A 9,972-nucleotide genomic window follows, 5' to 3' on the forward strand; every position below is an offset into this window, starting at 1 on the left:
CCGGTGCATGGAGCCTGCTACTCCCTCTGCCTGTGTCTCTGCCTCTCTCTCTCTCTGTGTGTGTGACTATCATAAATAAATAAAAATTGTTTAAAAAAAAAAAAAAGAAGCAGGCTCCATGCAGGGAGCCCGACGTGGGACTCAATCCCAGGTCTCCAGGATCACACCCTAGGCTGAAGGTGGTGCTAAACTGCTGAGCCACCTGGGCTGCCCAAAGCAAGGGCTTCTGATAAAATATTCACTGGCATCGCAGGCTGGCCATAAGCCAAAGAAAGGCCAGGCTGCTGGCAATTTGTGCTGTAAAGACAGTGTTAGGTTACTTTAGGTACTTTATTTATGTACTTTTAAATACGTGTTCAGTGTCCCTGGCATGCCATTTAAAAAAAAAAAAAAAAATATATATATATATATATATATATATATATACAATGAAAAGTCTCCTACCTAGTTCTATTACTGAACCCTTCTGAAAGTATCTAAGCAGTTCCATATGATTTATTCTTTTTTTTATATGAATAGTAACATATTCCATACACTGTTCCCCTCTTTGCATCTTTCAGAGCTAGTGGTGTTCTGTTGTATGGCTTTCCCACAACTCCTGTCCATTCACAGTAATTAGTTCCCTACTGATGTAAATTAGTTTCTATTGCTTTAATACTAAGAGCGACACTGCAATAAATATCCTTGTGCAATAATTATACCAGTGGCACTATACACATTCGAGTGTCCTGCAGGATGAACTCCTGGTAGTGGCATTGCTGGGTCAGAGTGGCCTGTGTTTGTTCTTGCAATAGCTGCTGTCAAATGGCCTTCCCTGTGTGTAACCTCTGAGGGCAGCTCAGCCTCTCTAAGCCATTCTGTGGGTAAGTGGAAGAGGCATGGGTGCCTCAGGACGTTTGGGTAACTGGCTCGTAGCCCAAGAGAGAGTCATGGGCCAAGGTGACAACCAAAGTGTGGACTTCAGCATGGCGAGGGCCTGGCCATCTGTGGCAGGGCCAATGCCTGGTCACTGCCTGGTGCACAACAGGCCCTCAGTCATGCTTTCAGAATGAAGGAATGGGCACAAGGTGGTTCTGGGGTGGGCCAGCTTGCTCAGTTGTGTTTTCCCAATAGAGCATATCCTAAATTGGCCAGCAGGGCCTTTGGGAGAATTGAAAATACCATAATACACAAAATGCAACAACAGAGATGAACCTCCGAGATAGAGCACTAAACTAAAACAGCAAATCACATGAAACTACACATATGTCAAAACCTCAGAAATGAGCAAAACCTAAAAATAATCTCTCAAAAAATAAAACCCTATAATGACTTAGAAAACAAAAAGCCAAGATAATTTTTCCTAGATTATGAAATCAGTGTTGTGAGTAGGACAATGGGTGAATCCCTCTCTATTGTGTTTTTTTTTTTTTAAGATTTATTTATTCATGAGAGACACACAGAGAGAGAGGCAGAAATACAGGCCGAGGGAGAAGCAGGCCCCATGCAGGGAGCCTGATGTGAGAGGATCCGGAGTCTCCAGGATCATGCCCTTGGCCTAAGGCGGCGCTAAATCGCTCAGCCACCGGGGCTGCCCATCTCTACTGTTTCTTAAAACAGTTCTGTTGAGGGGCATCTGCCTGGCTCAGTCTGAAAAGCACACAACTCTTGATCTCGGGGTCATGAGTTCAAGCTTCATATTGGGTATAAAGCTTACTTAAACTTGAAAAAAAAATAACAGCCTGGGGCACCTGGCTGGCTCAGTCAGAAGGATATGCAACTCTTGATTTCAGGGTTGTGAGTTTGGGTGTAGAGACTACTTAAAATCTTAAAGGGGCACCTGGGTGGCACAGTCAGTTAAGCATCTGACCCTTGGTTTTGGCTCAGGTTGTGATCTCCAGGTTGTGACATCAAGCTCTGCAAACAGCAGAGAGACAACTTGAGATTCTCTCTCCTTCTGCCCCTCCCCACTGTGCGCTCTCTCGCTCTCTCTCATTGAAATAAATCTTTAAAAAAATAAAATCTTAAAAAAACAGAGGGAAAAAAAACAGAGGGGAAACTGGCATCCAATATACCACATATATTGAAAATGTACTATCTGGTGATGACAGATGTATGCACCTGGGAAACCACCACCACCCTGTTTCCCTTTCCCCTTTGTAATCATACCCTCCTCCTCGTAGTAACCACTGAGCTTTTTTTTTTTTAAGATTTTATTTATTTATTCATGAGAGTCACAGAAAGAGAGGCAGAGACACAGGCAGAGGGAGAAGCAGGCTCCATTCAGGGAGCCTGATGTGGGACTCAATCCCAGGTCTCCAGGATCACACCCTGGGCCAAAGGCAGGCGCCAAACTGCTGAACCACCCAGGGATCCCCACTGAGCTGCTTTCCATCACTACAGATGAATTTGCATTTTTCAGAATTTATATGAATAGAATCATATAGTACGCACTCCTTTTTTCCCTGCCTCTTTCACTAAGCAGATTATGAGATTCACCTGTTGTTACATGTGTTCATAGCTATTCTTTTTCATTGCCAAGTACTACTGGATTTTATAGATGTACCATAGTTATTTGAGTGGCTAAAATTATTTTTTAAAACATTTTATTTATTCATGAGATAGAGGGAGAGACATAGGCAGTTTGGCTAGTCACCGGTTGGACATTGGGCTATTTCCAGTTTTGGACTATTACAAATAAAACTGCTATAAACATTCATGTTTATGTCTGCGTACATATAGCTTTCATTTTTCTTGGATAAATATTTCAGAGTACAAGGGCTGGATCATGTGGTGAGTATTGAACTTTTTAAGAAACTGCCAAATTGTTTTCCAAAGTGGTTGTACCATTTGATATACCCACCATCCAGGTAGGAGAGTTCTAACTCCACTTCCTCAGCAACACCAGGTATGGTCAGTCTTGGTTAATTTTAGCCACTCAGGGACACCTGGGTGACTAGGTGGTTAAGTGTCTGCCTTCGACTCAGGTCGTGATCCTGGGGTCCTAGGATGTATCAGGCTCCCCACAGGGAGTCTGCTTCTTCCTCTGCCTATGTCTCTGCCTCTCTCTCTCTCATGAATAAATAAAATCTTAAAAAAATAATTTTAGCCACTCAGATGTATAATCTCATGGTGGTTTTAATCTGCATTTCATTCATGACTGATGTTAAGCATCTTTTCCTGTGCTTATTTACCATCTACACAACTTCTTTGGAAGAGAGTCTGTTCAGGGGCATCTGGCTAGCTCCGTCAGTGGAGCATGTGACTCTTGATCTTAGGTTTCAAGGTTGAGTTTGAGCCCCACGTTGGGTGTAGAGGTTAAAATCTTTTTTAAAAAAAGAAAAAAGAATAGTCTGTTCAAATCTTTGGCTCCTTTTTAAAAAATAAGATGGTCTTCTTGTTGAGTTTTGAGAGTTTGGATACAAGTCTTTTATTAGATATATGATTTGCACATAACTCTTTATACTATGATTTCTAATCTGTACCTAAGTCACAAATTCCACTATTTCCCTGCTAGTTCAAATTACCTTTGGGACTCCTGGGTGGCTCAGCAGTTTAGCGCCTGCCTTTGGCCCGGGGCGTGATCCTGGAATCCGGGGATCGAGTCCCATGTTGGGCTCCCCGCATGGAGCCTGCTTCTCCCTCTGCCTGTGTCTCTGCCTCTCACTGTGACACTCACAGATGTCTCTCTCATGGATAAATAAATAAAATCTTAAAAACATAAAACAAATTACTTAAAATAATGGGAGGTGGTAGGGATGCCTGGGTGGCTCAGAAGTTGAACATCTGCCTTTGGCTAAAGGGCATGATCCCAAGGTCCCAGGATTGAGTTCTGCATTGGGCTTCCTGCATGGAGTCTGCTTCTCCCTCTGCCTACGTCTCTGCCTACGTCTCTGCCTCTGTGTCTTTCATGAATAAATAAATAATATCTTTTAAAAAAATAACGGGAGGTGGTAAATAAGCAATTTTTCAGGAAAAACAAAATTATGAAAAGTTCTTGATGCACAACAGATGCCTCATTCCATGGTAGATATTATTCCTAATTCAAGTAATGGAATCACAGGGGGAGCTCTCCAAAGGGCAGACACGGGTAAACAGCCATGGACTAGCCCTTCTACAGTGTTAGCTAGTGACATGATACTACCGATCAATCTTGCCAGGGGTTGGGGTTTCTGAACCACCAGATGTAGAGGGTTTTTTGTTGTTGTTTTAAAGATTTTATTTGTTCATGAGAGACACACAGAGAGAGGCAGAGACACAGGCAGAGGGAAAAGCAGGCTCCCTGTGGGGAGCCCGATGTGGGACTCAATCCCAGGACCCTGGGATCATGAGATGCTCAACCACTGAGCCACCCAGGCGTCCCCAGATATAGAGTTAAAACACGAAAAATGCCAAAGATTAGTAAGAAGGGCTGGAACTTCCTACTGTTTACATTCCAACACCAATTCTCTGACACCAACTGGGTGTCCTACAATCTGATTCAATTCTGACGTGAACTACCCTGAGTTGGTGCAGACCCTGCAGGTTAAGGAATTCAGCCAGAAGTCCTGGGTCTCCAGGTAACCCACACCTCTGTCAAACCTAGCTGCAAATTCAGGGTTTCCACAACTCCCTTCAAGTTCATTAATTTGCCAGAATGACACACAGAACTCAGGAAAGCACTAAATTAATGATTACTGTTTTCTTATAGAGAATTCAAATGAATCACTAGATGAAGAAATGCAGTAAGGTCTGGAAGGGTCCTGAGCCCAGGAGCTTATGTCCCTGTGGAGTCCGGGTGTGTACCACCCTCCTGTCACATCAGTATGCTCACCAACCCAGCAGCTCTCCAAACTTCATTGTTCAGAGTTTTATTTTAGGTTTTTAAAGACTTTATTTATTCATGGGAGGCACAGAGAGAGAGAGAGAGAGAGAGAGAGAGAGAGGGGCAGACAGACAAGAGACTTAGGCAGAGGGAGAAGCAGGCTCCCTGCGGAAAATCTGGCATGGGACTTGATCCTAGGACCTCAGGATAACATCCTGAGCCAAAGGCAAATGCTCAACCACTAAGCCACCCAGGCGTCCCTGTTTAGAGTTTTTCCTTCTTTTCTTAATAAAGAACTACAGGGGACAGCCCCGGTGGCCCAGCGATTTAGCATCACCTTCAGCCCAGGGTGTGATCCTGGAGACCCGGGATCGAGTCCCACGTCAGGCTCCCTGCATGGAGCCTGCTTCTCCTTCTGCCTGTGTCTCTGCCTCTCTCTGTGAGTCTGTCATGAATAAATAAAATCTTTTTTAAAAACTACATTTTATTTATTCATGAGAGACACACAGAAAGAGAGAAAGAGACATAGGCAGTGGGAGGAGAAGCAGGCTCCATGCAAGGAGCCCGATGCAGGACTCGATCCTGGGACTCTGGGATCACGCCAGATGATCTGGGATCAAGGCAGATGCGCTCAACCACTGAGCCACCCAAACATCCCGTTTAGAGATTTATTTATTTATTTGTTTATTTATTTTTTCAAAAGATTATTTATTTATTTATTCATGAGAGACACACAGAGAGGCAGAGACAGAAGCAGGCTCCATGCAGGGAGCCTGATGTGGGACTCGATCCTGGGTCTCCAGGACCACACCCTGGGCCGAAGGCGGCGCTAAACTGCTGAGCCACCTGGGCTGCCCCCGTTTAGAGTTTCTTTTCTTTTTTTAAAGATCTTATTTATTCAGGATCCCTGGATGGTGCAGCGGTTTAGCGCCTGCCTTTGGCCCAGGGCACGATCCTGGAGACCCTGGATCGAATCCCATGTCGGGCTCCCGGCACATGGAGCCTGCTTCTCCCTCTGCCTATGTCTCTGCCTCTCTCTCTCTCTGTGTGTGTGTGACTATCATAAAATAAAAAATTTTTTTAAAAAGATTTTATTTATTCATGACAGACACAGAGAGAGAGAGGCAGAGACACAGGCAGAGGGAGAAGCAGGCTCCATGCGGGGAGCCCGATGCAGGACTCAATCCTGGGACTCCAAGATCACACCCTGGGCCGAAGGCAGGCACTCAACCACTGAGCCACCCAGGGATCCCCCCGTTTAGAGTTTTAAGTTGAGGTTTTATTAATAGTATAATTGATTAAATCATTGGCCACATGATTGAATGCAATCTCCAGTACCTTTCCCCCTTCTCAGAGGTGAGGATGAAAGTTGGATGGTTTTTCTGATCAGTGAGCATCCTGAAGTGATCCCAGGGCTCTCACAGCTGGAAATAAGTCACCTGTTAGTTTAAACTCAGGTATGGTCCAAAGGGGCTTGTTATGAATAAGAAAGGACACTCTTATCACTCAGGAAAGCCCAAGGGGTTTTGAAGCTCTGTGCCAGGATCTTGGGACAAAGACACGATACATGATTTTTTATTGTGTTGCAACCTTATAGAAAGTGAAGAGGTACCCAAAAAAAAAAAAAAAAAAAAAAAAGTGAAGAGGCATCTGTGTCTGAAATCTGTGTAGTTCTTGCCACTGCAGCTCAAGAGGTATCCTATTCAAATCAGAAGTGCTCTCTGATCTCATTGAATCAGCACAGTACCCTGTAGGAGTAGCATCAATGTCTGTACTCTGCAGACAAACTGAGGCATGGAGAAATTAAATTACTTCCCTAGTTGCCAGCTGGTGGATGGCTGGCCTGGGTCTGTAAGGCTCTAACTTGCCTCAAAACTTGGAAGAATTAGCCTGATGGTCCTCAACCAAAAGTGGCATGAACTGCATTCCAACCCATGCCAGGAGTCTTAGACCAGTAGACTATAGTGGTAGACTGTGTGACCTTGGGGTAGTTGACTTAACCTCTTTGTGCCTCTGTATTCTCATCCATAAATTCAAGATAGTAACCATCTCTGAAGGTGGTTGTGAAGGTGAAATGAACTACTCTATGTAAAAAACCCAGAACAGAGCCTGGAGTGGCAAATACCCAAACTCCTAGCTCTTAAGTTTGTCCTTGAAACACTTTTAAATATTGATTACAGGGGTGCCTGGGTGGCTCAGTCAGTTAAGTGTCTGCCTTTGGCTCAGGTCATGATCCCAGGGTCCTGGGACAGAGCCCCCACATTGGGCTCCCTGCTCAGCAGGGAGTCTGCTTCTTCCTCACCCTCTGCCCTTCTCACCCCTGCTCATGATCTCTCTCTCTCTCAAATGAATAAAATCTTTTTTTTTATTATTATTTATGATAGTCACAGAGAGAGAGAGAGAGAGGCAGAGACACAGGCAGAGGGAGAAGCAGGCTCCATGCACCGGGAGCCCGACGTGGGATTCGATCCCGGGTTTCCAGGATCACGCCCTGGGCCAAAGGCAGGCGCCAAACCGCTGCGCCACCCAGGGATCCCTCAAATGAATAAAATCTTTTTTTAAAAGATTTTATTTATTCATGAGAGACACTGATAGGCAGAGACACAGGCAGAGGGAGAAGCAGGCTCCATGTGGGGAGCCCGATGTGGGACTCGATCCCGGGTCTCCAGGATCAAGCCCAGGCTGAAGGCAGGCGCCCAACTGCTGAGCCACCCTCAAATGAATAAAATCTTAAAAATCAGTTGATCACATATTTGACCATAAATAAAATTATACTTAAAAAAAGGGGGATTTTCTTTATTTGAGGGGAGCAGGGGCAAAAGGAGGGGGAAAATCTCCAGCAGACTCCCTGCTGAGTGCAGAGCCTAATGTGGGGCTCAATCCCACCACTTGAGCCAAAATCAACAGTTGGCCACTTAACTCACTGGGCCACCCAGGCACCTCCCAAATTATACTTTTTTGAAGAGTAGAGATTTTAAAGGCCATTATTCTGTTCTTTTTTTTTAAAGGATTTTAAAATTTATTTATTCATGAAAGACACAGAGAGGCAAAGACATAGGCAGAGGGAGAAGAAGGTTTCCTGTGGGGAGCCCAAAGCCGGACTCAATCCCAGGACCCGGGGACCACGCTCTGAGCCAAAGGCAGATGCTCAACCACTGACCACTCAGGCGTCCCTAAAAGGCCATATTCTGCAAAAATAGAAATTAATAAAGACAACCAAAATATTTTAACTTGCAATTAAAAAAATACTCTCCTAAAAATCCTGGATAAAAGAGGAAATGCATCTGAAATGACTAGAAAGTGGTGAGAAGGACTGGTCCATCAGAGGGCAGACAGAGCTGTAGCCTTTACTGGGGTCAGTACAGTAGTACCATTATTATGTTAATAGTACATCCCTAAGTATCCAGCTAGCTGAGCCAGTACAGCATGTGACTCTTGGAGTTGTAGTTTCAAGCCTCAAGATGGGCATGGAGATTACTTTAAAAAATACAATCTTGGGATCCCTGGGTGGCGCAGCGGTTTAGCACCTGCCTTTGGCCCAGGGCGCGATCCTGGAGACCTGGGATCGAATCCCATGTCGGGCTCCCGGTGCATGGAGCCTGCTTCTCCCTCTGCCTATGTCTCTGCCTCTCTCTCTATGTGACTATCATAAATAAAAATTTAAAAAAAGAAAAGAAAGCAGTGCTACACAGCTGAGCCACCCGGGGTGCCCTGCCCTGGTATGGATTAACTGACTTTCGAGTCTGCCTGAAAAAAAAAAAAAGCTGCCTAATAATCTAGGTTAGGGATTCCAGTTTGTTGAACCCTTCACTTATTAATGGAAACTCACTGTTTCCAGACTCTCTTACAGTACTGTAGTAAATGAAGTAGAAGACTATGAACACATTACATTATATAATCACATGCTGTGCTGTGGGGCAGATTCCCAGAAGTGGGACTGATACTTTGAAAGTGCTTATTTTTAATTTTTCTTGAAAGGGGTACAATTTTAATAGACAACAGAACGGTTTCCAAAAAAAAGAAATTGAGTAATGTTAGCACATTTGTTGTTTGCTATTTTGATGGTTAGATTCCTTATTATCACCTTAATTTGCATTTTCCTGCAGGGGGGCAGTGTCTGGTGCCTTTTCATGGTTTTTTTGCGGTTTGAATTTGCTCTTCTGAAATTTGTCTATTCACAGCCTTTGCTCATTTTTTATTGTTTTTGTCTTTTTTTCTAATTATTTTTTAAGACTTCTTTGCATATTAGCCCTTTATCATGTGTGGCAAGTATATCTTCCTAATGTTTTATTATTTGTTGGCTTTTATCCTACAGTTTTAATTTTTTTAGTGATCAAGTATATATTTACTAGTCTGAGTTTCTTGTTTTCCTTAAGTCTCCACCTCTAGATAACCCTGTTGGTCTCCTATATTGTATTTTAGGTCTGTTTTATTGTTTAAGATCCTATACCATTTGTTAGCTGAATCTTTACTGAATCTATTTACACATGGGGAATCTATTTCTAGTCTATTCTGTCGCGCTCATCTGTCTTTCCTTCAACAAATCACATTGTTTCATTACAGTGTCTTGCACACTATTCCGAAAAGCGAGTTCCTCCTCAACCTCGTTTACAGGTTTCCCCACTATTCTCATAATTATATGACTTTAAGATGATGTAATCAACCCCCAACCTAGTTGATTCTATGGAAATACAATGTATTTGCAAATTAATTTTGAAATTGAATTATTGTTCTCTAAGATGATGTGTTCTTCCATAGGCTCAGTATCGCTTTGATCCTTCAAATAGACTATTTTATTGTTGTTGTTTTTTTTTTTTAAGAAAACAGGAAGTCCCTTTTTACCTGCGGCGCGTCAACGGTTCCGGTTTACGGTCGCGCGCCAGCCCCTCCCCGTCCCTCGGTTCCGGGTTACTATGGGAATCGAGAATTAACGTCACTAAGGGCTTCCGCGCCGGACCAAGGAGTCGACCATGAAGCGAAGGTCGGAGACGCAGCCTTGCCCCATTTACGCATGCGCTCTCCTGCTCCACTCCCCCCCCTCCCCCACGGCCGTAAATCTCGTTCTGCCGGAGTACCGCCGCGACCTCTCGCTTAATCCCAGAGAAACTGCTCCCCGGGGGAGGAGTAGAAAAAGAACCGGACAAGCGACAGCCAATCCCATGACACTACGACGCAACCGAGAATTGACT

This window comes from Vulpes lagopus, chromosome 11, assembly GCF_018345385.1.
Source record: "Vulpes lagopus strain Blue_001 chromosome 11, ASM1834538v1, whole genome shotgun sequence".
NCBI classification, from domain to species: domain Eukaryota; kingdom Metazoa; phylum Chordata; class Mammalia; order Carnivora; family Canidae; genus Vulpes; species Vulpes lagopus.